Raw genomic sequence first — 12,398 nt, 5'->3', positions numbered from 1 at the left:
GTAGTTGTAAAATATGTTTAAATTTGAACGAACTCGCCCGTGTTTGCGTTATGTTTGCACCGAATTTAAACATTTTAAAAACCCGCGAGGGGGCGCGACTGGGGGGCATCACGTCCTCAGTGCACGATTTAGCGTCGGTGCGCCTTTAAAGAGCGATTTTTTGCTCCTCCTGAGAAGCCAACGACTAGAGATGCCCTTACTGGTGTGCATATCATACATGTAGTGGCGCCGGGGCGCCTACATGTTCGGATCGGATATCGATCGACCTATACATGAACGCACCATCCACGGACGAGCGCCTGTGCTATGCGTCGATCGGGGAGATTACCCACCGGTTGGAGTTTGCAGGGTGATTGCCAAGAGCAGAATGGTGATGCCCTAAGTTGCTCCAGCTGCGTGTCTGCTGCACAGTGCCGGTGTCGGGGCGGGGCCAAGTTGCAAAACGTCTGCGTGTCATGCAGACAGAAGAAAAGAGCCTGGCTAGCTGGTAATAACCAATTAACATCCAACGGCATTACTAGTATAGTAAATAATTATTGTAGAACATGGCCCAAGCATCAATGAAATGCAGCAAATGATGAGCGGACAAACTTCAATCTGGGGGTGTCTGATGCAAGGAAGCACTGAATATGCCTCGCTGTTTGATCAACAGAAGGGTGGCAGTGTGCAAAAATTATGTGAGTGGTTACTTCTGAATCTGTTGCAAAAACAATTGTTACTAGCACATTATTTATTTGTAGCTTTCAACGTACACACATGGTAACACTCACTTTTCATTACTGAACAAGGTTAAAAATAGACACCGCCGAAAGCAATTGTATAAATCGCTCTCGATGAACAGTACACCATAGACTAGGATATGTACGCATTTCATAGTCTACAAAGAAATGTGGAATCTCCGAGACATGAACCAGAGAAATGGAAGATTGGATGCTCCGCTTTTGTAGATCATGTAGTGGGATTTGGTTCTTTTCCACGAGGTTTGGGAGATGCGGTCGTCCATGGATGCAATCTTCTTTTACTACCACTATTTCTCTTTCTTGTGTTAGCGTCGTTTACTCACATCCATTCTTTGTTAAAAACTTTGATAGGACCGTGCATGTATACGATGTTTCCCACAAGAGAAGATCTTTCGACAGGAGTGCACGCATGTCAGTGAGTCCACTACACTCTCCAAGAAAAATATCTAATGCTCTGCCTTATTTAACTAGGTATATGATGCCTTCTTAAACATGTGCATATGTTTTTTTTTGTGAAAAGAATAAATATGTGCATATGTACCTAGCTTGCTATCATGATGACGACGGCCTGCATCAATATCATGGTGTGACGTGAACGGTGATTACGGGCATCGCTCCATGAGCCGTCGCGCTCTAGTAGTGTCCATTGAATTTGGTACACCTTCGTAATCCCACGGACGAGTTCCAAAGTGAAGGCCCCATCCCGGCCCATCACCACCAACCCTCATGCCATCTTGAGTGCTTGGCTCGTTTTGCTTACCATACCAAGAAGAAAGTACACTTTTTTGTATTGGGCCTGAATATGTAGGGAATGTTAGATTTTTAGGCGTGGTGAATCGAATGTTTTTCATGACAAATTATGTTTGCTGGGAATGGCAAGTTTAGTAGACGAGCAAGGTAAATCTCCCTCAGTTTTTTTCCACTAAATTGTCGTGCTTGTGAACTAAATTTGTTATCCTCACGTCAATATAAGTTGCCATGAAAAACGTTTGATTTGTCATGCCTAAAAATCTGATGTCAAATATTTATCATTTATGTTTATATTTTATGACATGATGCTAAAACGTGTCGGCCTAGGTGTGGGAGAGGTAGATACAAGCCACATGCAAAATTCCTACTCGTGCATTAAGACGGTTTAGCAAGATGCCGCTAATACCAAAGATTAAAAAGAAAGATGATTGGCCGGCACAAGTGAGCATATCTAGAGGCATATATAAACCCTACGGCATTAGATTTTTATTTATTTATTTGCAACTAAAGAGAATGCCGAGGACATGAGCCGGTGAGGTCAAGAGAATGCTAAAGACATGAACCAGATGCTCTTGTCAATATATGCAATATACAATGCCCCGGCAGAGACGGCTGGCGAATCAAGCCGCCTGAAACCACCAAAATCATTGTGACAAGTGCAGGAATGGGGAATCAGATCAAGCTTTCGAGTCAACATGACTGATTGATTGGTCGACCTCCCCATTTCTAGCGAACAACAGAATGTATTTCTTTTCTGTAAAGAAGAACGCTGCAGGATCCGAATATTATGGCTAGAGGGTAGTAGCTAGCGTATATTCCCCACTCAGACATTAACCCAAGCAACATTTGTACAGGGGAGTGGTCTATAATCAGTTTCCTCCACTCTTTGGAATTATTCGATCTGCCTGCAGACTGTAAAGACGGAAGCATCTGGCGTACCGGTCCGTGCTCATTTCGCCTGCTGGGAGAATAAGAAGTCGTGGCTCGCCTTGCTGCCGGAGATGAAGATGAAGAAGAGGAGGAGGAAACTAGTTGCATATTGACACGTTGGAAGGGATGATTAGACACTGGACAGCAACAGTGTGCGCATGCATTGACAAGCCAATCGGCCATCGCAACGAGCCAAACGTCGGTGGACATGGACAAAATCCAGCAGCGGAAACGCACGTCGTCGGCTTAATTTGGGTCCTGATCACCGGCGGGCCGTTTCAGTTTCCTGTAGACGTCGTCAGGCGTATCGTACGTACGTCCATCCTTGTGCGAGCACGTCCGTTTCCAGTGCCAAATCCTAGCTTCTCGGTGCATCTGCCCGATCGTCAGGCTGCCGCTCGCCCCAACCGTGCAAGTGGAATGGAATGCTCATCGCGTGAGGTTTCCACGTCGCGCCGGCCAGCGCCGCCCGCCAGTTCAGTCGCGTGCGGTCTACTTTCACAAAGCATCCCGGCCGGCGGCTCTTCGTCTCCGATATTGTTGTTAGTGCAACGGTCAACCTTAAACCCGACGTGATGACTCATGATTGCTGCCATTAACAGAAGCTTGATCATGTACTCCCTCTCTCTCAGTTTACAAGGCATGCACGTATCCTTTATCGTCAATTTGACCAACCTAATAGAAATCATATATTACAAAAAAAACATACCATTATAAACATCAGATGTTCTACTTTCAAATAGTATAATTTTTGTGTTATATAGTTTATATTATAGTGATAAAATTGGCAATCTAGGGATACACGCACGTCTTGTAAATTGAAACGGAAGAAGTACTCAGCTTTGCATTACGCACTCGTGCTAATGCAATGATGATGCCACACAACTATCCGGCAACTATCTGGATCCCAACTCGCTTTCCCGATCGATGCCGTTGGGAGGAGCCAGCGCTTTAGGTGTTTGTTTACCCGTGCTTTAGACTAGCCACAATGGATAGTAACATAGACTAGTAACATGGGCATGTTAGTAATCTATGTTACTACCTCTATAGTGGGAGTAACATATGTGTGATAACATGCAACACTTCATTTATTAGGCTATAGACACATCTTGCTTTGATATGTGTGATGTTACTCATACTAGTAGTAACTAGCTATGTTATCACTTTCATCTCTTTCTTCACTTATTGCATGCCACATCATCTATTTAACCTAGATATATGTGATGTTACTATCTATGTTATTCCCACTGTGGGTAGTCTTAGGAGTATTTTATTTCCATCATCAGTCTGATCGCTAGTTTAATGGGTCCCGTCTGAGGTGAGGTGAGGGCTCTCGCGTCATGCGTGGTGGCAATAATACGGTAGGTCAAGTCGTGTCTTTTTCAACTAAATCTTATACTACTACTACAAAACTAATATTGGTGATCGATGTGCTCTCTCCTTGCGCCCGTGAGCTGTGCAAGGCAAGTACTGATGATCGTACTACTGTATTATTTTTCGTATATGTGTTTTATACAAGGTTGACCATTTTATATATCGTTCGTTGGCGTATATAGGTTCGGAATGCAGGAATTTCCATTGAAATTCATGATAACCTGCCCCAGTCTGTCACGCTAACATAAACTAGTAGGATCCCCTCGCCCCAAGCTGACATATATTTCCTAGTAATTTCCAACCTCCGTCCCAGCTTATATAGAGTAGAAGTCCTCTTCTTCGCGCGCATGCCGGCCACCACATGCACCCAACGGGTCACACTCACACACTGACACACACACCAATCACTTTCCCTCGTTGCGGTAACCAATCAAAATATATCAATGGCTCAGCGTCCCCTCAGGGATTTCGAGTATGGCCAAGCTCGCTCGGACCAATGGACAGTCGTCTGCAAAGCTTGATCCTCCCCTTCAGGCTTATCCATAGTCGACAGCGAGCATGCAAGCACGCATAGGGTTAATTCCATTTCAATTAATTTAATCACGGTCGATTCACATACCCAAGTGACAGCCCATGTGAATGATGGTTGTGTTAAGCTAAGACAAAAGTAATTGGTGCATTACATATCGACGATCACTGTCAGTCCCTGTCTCTCTCAGTCTCAGTCTCTATCTCAAGAAAAAAATATGAGCATGTAGTTGTGTGTGTGCACATACGCGAGATAAAGCTGCCACTTATTAATTGTAACAATATACTTTTCTCAATTAACTTCTCCCAGTTGTGATCTAGCATGAGGTTTTGTTGTGTCTTCTTCTGCCTTGTCCATCCGTTGTCTGGTAATTCTAGTACATTGTATCTGTCCCGCCACTCATGCAACACGCATGCTATGGGTGGTTAAGTTCTAATCATTTCTCTAAGGAGTTGTTAGTACAAAGGAGTGTTTTAATTTGCAGAGGAACATGTAACAAAGATGCTTCCATCCCACTCTCATAAGGAAGAATCGAAGAGGTTGGCTAGCTGCTTTGATGTCTGCTTTTGCCCGCCACGGTTGCGCATAGTTAACCACACAGGGGGGAAAGTCACGGTATCCGCTTGCCAGTGTGCGCGCACATCTGTATCTCCCCTAGCTTTCAGCGACGTGCCACAGAAAATGAGAGAAAATAGCTTTCGCTCTGCTTTGGTGATGTGATTGATGTGCATATCGTATGTGTGGTGGCTGGTCCGATGGGTTGTGCTCGCGCGTTCATCTCCAGATCGACTGAGTCATATGCATGTTGCAATTTCCAACTTTATATAATAAATGTGTGTTTTCCTTAAAAAAAAACATGCATCCTCCTAGTCGGGAGTGATGCTATGTCTACCCTTTTTATGTTTTGGATGGGACTCACAGATTCATACCGTGGAGTATTTGGTAAATGAAACCATGGTCAAGTAAACATTGACAAAAAAAAATCCCAAAATCTCAAGAGCTTTCCATCGTCCATCTCAAACGCGCAAATAGTGGTTTGACGACGAAAATGTATATGGAATAAGTGATTATTTCCTACTTCTAGTTTCCCTATGAAATGGGCACAATGGAGAATTTCCTCCACTTTGCAATTCTATGGTCCACTTTTTTTTTTTTTGAGAAACAATCTATGGTCCACATTTGAGGCCTCGCTGGCGGGCTCTCCAGTTGGCCTGGCTAGGTCAGGTCATGTCCTTTTCAACTATAGTAGATCTAATAATATTACAAAAACACTAGTGATCGATGTGTTCTCTCTCACGCCTTGTGAATTGTGCAAGGCAAGTATTGATGGTCATAGCACTGTATTGTACTATTTTCTTGATCTGTGTATTTTGCACAAGATTGACGACTTCGTCTTCATCATGACAGCAGCGTATATAGGTTCGGAATGCATGAATTTCCATTGAAATTCATGATAAACTGCCCATTTTGTCACTAACAGAAATAAGTAGGGGCCCCTTCCCTCGCTCCAAACTGAGATATATTTTCTAGTAGTTTCCACGCATCGTCCCAGCTTATATTAAACCCATTAAGAGGAAACGTTGGGCATTTGATGGGCACCTCCACATGGCGCTTGCTGGTTGGCCGAGGTGAGAGATGTTTTTTAGATGGAGGTGAGGTTTTTTGTTTGAGAAAGATTTTTTTTGGAGGTGGATGTGAAGAAAAAAATTAGATGGAGGTGAAGACTCGCATGTCCAGGGCAAACGAGCACACAACTTCTTCACAGAAGGCGCGCAATGGCATATGCCCCAACGAGTGTAATCATCAACATGCATGTCGTCCCAACTTCAACCTTGCTGAAAGCAGAAGTCTTCTTCTTCATGCAGGTCACCAAATGCACCCACCGAGCCACACTCACACACACGCACACCAGTCACTTTCTCCTGTTGCGGTAACCGATCAAAATATATCAAATGGCACAACGTCACCTCGGAGATTTCTAGTACAGCCAAGCGAGGTCTGATCGACCAATGACCGGCGTCTGCGAAGCCAGATCCCCAGCTGCTTATCCGTAGTCGACAGCGAGCATGCATAGGGCTAATTCATTTTAATTTAACTTAATACTGTCCGTTTCATGGATCAAAGTGACAGCCCATGTGAACGATGGCTTTTAAGCTGAGCCAAAAAAAATTGGTGAATCACATATTGGCAATCAATGTACTTTCATGTCTCTCTCAGTCTTTGTCTCTTCAAGAAAAAGAAAAAGAGCTTGTCGCTGTCTATGCACATATGCACGATAAAGCTGCCGCTCACTAATTAACACTAGTACACTAGTTAATATTCCCACAATCCACGAATAAGTGTACATCTATCCTTTGTTTGAAGTAGAAGTTTAAAATTTTGACCAATTATATAAAAAAAATAGTACTAATTAACTTCTCTCAGTTGCGATCTAGCATGCGATTTGCTGTGTCTTCTGCTGCCTTGTCCGTTTGCTGTCTCGTACCAGTACAACACGCATGCTACGGGTGGTTAAGTTATAATCCTTTCTCTAAGGAGTCCTTAGTACGAAAGAGTGTTTTAATCTCCAGTGGAACATGCAGCAAAGATGCTTCCATCCCACTAGCAGAAGGAAGACTCGAAGAGGCTGGCCGGCTGCCTTGACGTTGGTTTTCGCCCGCCACAGTTTAGCCGGGTGAACCGCACAAGGGAAAGGTCATGGTATCCGCCGGCCGGGGCCGCGCACCTCTTTCTGTCTATCTCTTCGACCTTTCAGCGACGTGCCAAAGAAAATAGAATTTGCTTAGCTTTGGTGATGTTACTGATGTGCATATCATACATTTGGTGGCTGGCTCGACAGGTGGTGATGCCGTCTACATCTCCGGATCGACCGAGTTACATGCATGCATCCTCCTAGTTAATTAGGGGCAATGATACATCCAATGTTTTTGTTCTGTTGCTAATGGTACTTGCTGATTCATGTGCCAGAGTACTCTTTAGTAAGTGGAGCCCATGCTCAACTAAACATTCACAATCCTTTTTTCCGAAATCTCAAGAGCCTTTTGCTGTACATCTCAAATGCACGAATACAGGTTTGACGACGAAAGTATAATATGAAATAAGTGATTTTGTTCTACTTCTAGTTTCCACACGAGATGGGTATATACAATGGAGAGTTTCCTCTACTTTGCATTTTTATTTTGCACATTTGAGGCCTCAGACCTATTCTTCTCTGATTGGCTACCTCATAAGCTTCAACTTGTGCATTTACAATTAGCAAGCTACTCACGCTGTCACGCATACCGTTGATCGACAGAATGATAATAAGTGCCGCAACCACGGACATAAGACTTTGTAGTTGACCCAGAAAAATAATACACCTTGACGTATACTCATATTCTATTGTGTCTAGATCCTATTTTTTTTCTGAACCTTGCAAGGAGAGATGCATGTGAAATGTATTGAGGAGAAAATTAAGTTCTAGAGCTAGCTTGTTTATGCTGACTCTAAAACGAGTCGGTCTAGCTGTGGGAGATGTTGATACAAACCACATGCAAAATTCCTACTTGTGCATTTCATAATTAATCAAGTTGCCGTTAATCTCTAAGAGCAACTAAGTAATTGATTGACCTACGGTGAGTGTATAATATGGATGCTGGGTTGGTGGGATGTCGAATGACTTGTGACATAAAACTTGTACAATATACATGAGGTCATCGATGGTGAGAAAGACATGAATCATCATACTTTAGCAATAAGGGCATCTTCAACGCAGACCCTTAAACCTCCCGTATACGCCGTAGTATGCCATCCAACGCGGTACCCCATCGGTCCACGGGCCGGTCCGTACGTGTTTCGCCTTGCCAGGAAACGGACTAGCTTCAGAAAAGAATTTGTGATGTGGTTCATACGTCTGATTTATCTCTCCTTTTTTTTAATGCCCATTAGCTTACAAGATTTTGTACATGCTCATGGTCCACATAGCAACACTTTATAAAACCGTTGTTCCTAGAATTAAGGCGTGTATTGGCTAGATAGTACTTCTCCTTTTTCTAATTGGAGCTGCAAAGTTGGGTCGGTTGTCTCTGTGTGTTGTAAATTCTACCACGACAATGATAACCTCCACCATTGTGTTTTTCTCAATCCAAGTGCACAAACATCACATAAACAAGGATGTGTTAAAAACTAATTGGAAGCCAAAGTTATCAAACATTCCAGCTGTCACAAAGTCATAGCATGCTAGCATTCTCATATATAATCATTTCCTCGAGAAGATCAAAAAATTTATTAACCATTTTAGAGCCAAAAACCCATTCTAAAGATGAAATGTTTTGTCCTACTCAACGGCGTTTCAAACGAGCCACCCACTGACACAGCAACAAAAAGTCAATTTCATAGGCAAGAGATGCCCCCTCAAAGTACAAGACCAGTCTCGAGAAAAACCCATCCCCAACTAAGAAAAACATCTCGGGCCCACCTATAATCAACCCCCAGAATCTCCAACACAAGAGAACCACGTACCCCTAGCAAATACACACATCACATGTTTCGGGTACAGTGCCGTTTCTGATTCCGGAAGGATGATCCCAACGAGGTTCCCCCTTATCAGGGCCTCGCGCTGAGGCGACCCATCCAGCCCGGTTTTCTTCGTTGGCACGGAGGCCCAGAGGTGGTATAGAGCTTTGCTCATGGCGCGCCGCCGGTGGATGTAGGAGGAAGAAAACTTTCACACCCAAGAATTTGGATGTATTTTTAAATTTCTGTAAGGTGTGTTTTTGTAAGAGTTTGTCCTACTTAATATATGGCCTTTGGCATTTCCATAACATAAAGAATGGCTTGGAAAAGCAATTACTCGTTACCAGTGCATACTTCGTATGTAGGTTTCAACGTACATAGTTGGAACCAGTCGATTCTCTTTACTCTCTCGACGGCGAAAAGGTCAAAAAAATTGCCGGGGAGAAGGGGGTGAAACACAAAATATTGGTACTTGGGGGTGATCAAAAGGCTACAAAATTTCAAATCTAAACCTACCCAAATTTTGTTTCTTCATAAACTAGCCCATGTTTGGGAGGGGGCATCCCACCCCTTGACATACCCATATCTCTGTCGGTGCTCCCTCCGTTCCATAATATTAGGTGCATAAAGTTTCAAGGGGTATATATCGCTCTCGATAAATAGTACACCATAGGATATGTATGCATTTCAACGTCTATAAAGCAACGTGGAATCTTGGAGACATGAACTAGGCGGATGAAAGATTGGATGCTCCACTTTTGTAGATCGTGTGGTGGGATTTGGTTCTTTTCCACGAGGTTTGGGAGATGCGGTCACTCATGGATGCAATTTTCTTTTACTACCACTATCTCTCTTTCTTGTGTTCGCGTCTTTTACTTGCATCCATTCTTTCTTCGATCTACTCAAAACTTTGATAGAACTGTGCGACCATTTGATGTTTCTAACAAAAATTATTTTTTTGTGACAAAAGTGCACACATGAGGCCGCTACACTTGCTAAGAAAAATATCTAATGCAATGCCTCGTATTTTGGGTCAAATTTTGATCATATATTTAACTAATAAATTATAAGTTATATATAGCAAAAATAGTACCATTAGAAACTTCTTTCAAATATGAATCCAACAATATGATTTTTTGTGGTATATAAAATTATGTTTTGCAAGTCAAATCTATGATCGAAATTTGACCCCAAATATGAGAGGATCTAATAAACACGTTCAGAGGAAGCACGGGTGAACATACCATATAGATGCTAGGTTGGTGAAATGTCCAATGACTATGACATAAAACTAGCATAAAAAAGCGGGAGGTTGCAAATACAACAATGTTCTATAAGAATGGCTAGAGCATATATTTTTCTCGAAATGGTTAGCAATTGTATTTTAAGAAATTTTGGTTAAATTACATACATGAATTCATCGATGGTGAGGCAGGCATAAAATACTGTAATTTAGCAATAGCGAGAAATTCGGAACTTTACACCTCACACGTTCATGCCGAGTAGCGGAAATCATGTAAACTCACTTGAAAATTGGGGACAACATGGAAATCCATGTCGGCGAGACATTTGTTAAAATGCAGGCAAACATGGATTTTTACATTAACTGTCATGTAGCAGTATCGTCTTCTTCGGTAAGTGGTGGCAGCAACACACGTCATGCTAATTCATCATGGCACAAACGGTTGGCAAATGAAAACCACCGAAATCATTGCGGCAAGTGTAGGAATGAGGAGGCTTTCAGAGTCAACAAGAACCAATTGGTCGGTCGACCTCCCTGTTTCTGACGAACAATAGAAATTTAAAGAACGTTGAAGGATCCGAATATTATCGCTACAGGGTAGCTAGCTAGCGTATATTCCCCACTCCCATGCGACCCAAGCAAGATTTGTGCTTATCGGTAGTAGTATATAATCAGGAGGTTCCTCCGGTTTTTGAAATTATTCGATCTGCCTGCAGACTGTAAAGCCGGAAGCAAGCATCTCACGTACCCGTCCGTGCTCATTTCGCCTGCTGGGAGAATAAGAACTCGTGGCCCGCCTCGCTGCCGGAGATGAAGATGAAGAGGAGGAGGAGGAAACTACTTGCACATTGACACGTTGGAAGAATGTTGATGAGACACTGGACATAGCTACCAGCATCTTCGTTTGTCAGTACTCTGTATCACCGGCTCTTGTGCACCCCGGCCGATGGCTCTCCGTCTCCGTCGCCGATGTCAGTGGTCAACCTTAAACCCTACGCGATGACCCATGATTGGTGCCACTAACAAAGCTTAATTAGTACTTACTCGGCTTTGGGTTGCGCACTGACGCTAATGCAATGATGATGGCGCGCAACTATCCCGCAACTAGTATCTGGTAGTAGATCCCATCTCACTTTCCTTCCTTGCTGGCTGCTGCCGCTGGGATCGATCGAGGAGCCAGCGCTTTTGGGTGTTTGTATATTGGACTTAGGATATTTGTTCTGAGCGCTCTTTCACTAATCTGATCACTGCTAGTTTAATCAATGAGGCTCTGGGTGGCCGTCTCTCACGTCATGCGCGGTGGCAATAATAGGTTAGGTTAGGTCAAGTCCTGTCTTTTTCAACTGAATCTTATACTGCTACAAAATACTGGTGATCGATGTGCTCTCTCTCGCGCCCTTGAGCTGTGCAAGGCAAATACTGATGATCGTACTATTTCACACAAGTATTTTATACAGGGTTGACGATAGTGTCGTCCAGCGGCGTACGTATATAGGTTCGGAATGCAGGAATTTCCATTGAAATTCTTGACAACCTACCCATTTTGTCACCCTAATAGAAACAAGCAGTGTTCTCTTCCCTCGCTCCAATCTGAGATATATTTCCTAGTAGTTTCCAGGCGCCGAGTGATAATCATCAACATGCATGCCGTCCCAGCTTCATCCTTGCTGAAAGCAGAAGCCTTCTTGGTGCATGCAAGCCACCACATGCACCCACCGGGTCACACTCACACACAGACACAGAGACACCAATCGCTTTCTCTCGTTGCGGTAACCAATCAAAAATATCAATGGCTCAGTGTCACCTCAGAGATTTTGAGTACGGCCAAGCTTAGCTCTGATCGACCAATGGCCGGCCGTCTGCAAACCTGAAGGCTTATCCGTACTCGACAGCGAGCATGCAAGAATGCATAGGGCCAATTCCTTAGGACTTAACTTAGTCCTGACCGATTCATAGATCAAAGTGACAGCACATGTGAACGATAGTTGTTAGGCTAAGCCGAAAGTAATTGGTGCATCACATATAGACGATCACTGTCAGTCCATGTCTCTCTCAGTCTCTGTCTCTATCTCGAGAAAAATAAGTGCCGCTCGCTCGCTGTGTGTGTGAGTATGCGAGATAAAGCTGCCGCTCGCTAATTAACACCAGCATAGTTAGTAATTAACTTCTCCTAGTTGCGATCTAGCATGCGATTTGCGGTGTCTTATGCTGCCTTGTCCGTTTGTTGTCTCGTACTAGTACAACACGCATGCTACGGGTGGTTAAGTTCTAATCATTTCTCTAAGGAGTTGTTAGTACGAAAGATTGTTTTAATGTCCAGAGGAACATGTAGCAAAGA

Source organism: Triticum urartu, chromosome 2A (genome assembly GCF_056163025.1).
Source record: "Triticum urartu cultivar PI428250 chromosome 2A, HENAU_Tu73, whole genome shotgun sequence".
NCBI classification, from domain to species: domain Eukaryota; kingdom Viridiplantae; phylum Streptophyta; class Magnoliopsida; order Poales; family Poaceae; genus Triticum; species Triticum urartu.
The sequence above is the reverse complement of the archived record's forward strand: the minus strand, read 5'-3'. Positions refer to the sequence as shown.